Below are 2,388 nucleotides of genomic sequence, written 5' to 3' on the forward strand. Positions count from 1 at the left end.
TGATGGCGATGGAATTCCATAAATTCCATACTGCCAGCAAGTTTTGAGTTTCCCATCGCGTTGCAGTAATGGAAGGCGTTACAGTTGCCAAAAATATTATCTAACTACCTGACCGAAATCTAATGGTTTTCGACTGATGAGGGATTTGGCGGTCGATTAATCCGGAATCACTCGATCTCACTTCAATCATAGACTTCCTTCCTCAAGGTCAACAATAGTGAAGGAGCAATCGGGAATTGTATCCCAGGTACAAAATATTTACATGCCATTATCGAGATGGAAATTCTTGGACGATAGCATTTACTCGTACGTTGGGCCACAAGTTTTAGAAAATAATAAGATACGACATATTTTATTTCGGGGGAATTTCAATTTTGGCATACATTGTATTCTGGTGCTCTGATCAATAATTGTGAGTAGACATATATTGGTTCATATTGACTGTTACCTAAATTTATTTCCCTTAACTCCTACTTGTGGTCTCACCAAACAAAGTACAATAGGAGTGGTGACTAGGGGTGAGTGGAACTTTTTTACGAACGATTGAAAGTTCGGCTTACGGTAAGAAAAGACTAATATTGAGGTGGATAACAATAAGGCATAACATTTGCTCCAGTAAGTCTATTCCAGGATTTTACATAATTTATTATTCTTGCATCAAGGCCGGCTTTCAACATAATTCATTGTATGTTTAGGAAGCAATATAATTGGGATATAAATCATTCTTAATTATCTCTAAACAAGTATTATCGGCAATAAAGAAGATTGATGTTTTGAGATAGAAATCAAGGTCTGTTACATGCTGTTCCCAGAAGCTCTTGGGTTCAGTGAGCAAGGATGAGAATAAGGAGGGAGAGACTGCCGTGTGCTCATCCTTACTCTATGCTGCAGTGAAGAATGGGAAGATAACTATCCCATCCAGGTTTTAACGACGCCTTAGGTTAGGCCGACTTGGCATGATGATCTTTACTATTAAGTATGTGAAGAAATGAAAACCATCAAATGTGGTCTGTAAGGCATGGATTTTTATGAATTGAAATTCAGCTTAATTTATTAGTGTATCGTTGCATTCGCCTCAATCAAAATCAAGTGTATAAATATTATTGCTCAGTAATACAGTAATACGAAAGTTAAATTCATGACTCAGGTACGATTTCGTTCAAGTATTTCAAAGTGAACACTTGATCATCATTTGCAAACACACCAAAAACATTAGCAATATGCATCATCAAAAAAGTTTGTCCAGAACGCATTTATATTAAATTTAATCTCAAAACGTACATTGGGTCGCATTCCCTGCCTTTCACAGTCTCCTTGGGGCGGGGGGGGGGGGGGAGAGCGTTTTGTGTTGTATGTTCATGTGGTGGTGGAGTTACGCATTCTTGCTTGTTGTGTCCTGGCTTGCGTATTGTTGGATGGCTTTCGTGCTGCATCCTGGGGTGCAGTTTTTGTTGGTTTATGGTATATAAGTTGTCATTAGTGTTGGATGAAGGGATTTTGCATGATTGTGTCCGCTGCTGTGGGTGTAGTTTTCCATGTTGTTGTTTTTGCATGTGGCATTGTTATCTTTTACGAGTGGTGACCTAACACCCCCCACCAGACGCCCTTGGGGGGGATTGAGGGGTATTATGTAGATGTAGAAAATTACTTTGAAGCTCTTTTTTAATTAGCCATTGAAATTATCAAGGATTTTATTTTAATTGAATTTTGGTCTTTTATATTATTTTATTTAAAAACCTGACTTCTCTGAATCCACTCACTTCTTACTTTATTGTTTACGGAAAAATTAAAAATATGTTCAGTAAGTGAGTACAATTATAATTTCCCGCAGACCTGAAGATGTTCGAGATGAGGCAAAATCAAAAACCATGGTGAAACATAAAGAACAGAATTTTCCTTAATACTAATAATAATGAATAGAAAAATATTGTGTTTACGACAAAAAGTAACTTTTGACGCCATCCCTTCAACTACTAAAATGCTTTACGTATGCTTTAGCGCTAATGCTTTGATTATTGACAGACTGTCAAGGTAATACCGAAGTTTTCTCACTCCTGCTAGAGGAATTCTGTAGAGCAGAACACATTCAAAATTGATATAATTAAATAAACGATGCGTCGACCAATCTCTTTCATTACGATTTTGGCAAGACAGTCCGTTCGAATAATTTTACTTTAATAATAAAATGTTGCTTTTAAATCATCTCTCATCACATCACGCTTTACCCTCTTTGTCAAATCGACTAATCATCTTGCTTAAATATCACATTTACTCCGGGGGGTAGATCACGTATCTCACCCACTACGTAATTCCTGCCAAATAACATCAAAATGAAATAAAATAGATGAAGTGCGATATTTTATTTTTCTGTAATTTATATCACGCCAC

This window comes from Hetaerina americana, unplaced genomic scaffold, assembly GCF_022747635.1.
Source record: "Hetaerina americana unplaced genomic scaffold, ioHetAmer1.1.p SCAF_3, whole genome shotgun sequence".
Classification (NCBI taxonomy): Eukaryota; Metazoa; Arthropoda; class Insecta; order Odonata; family Calopterygidae; genus Hetaerina; species Hetaerina americana.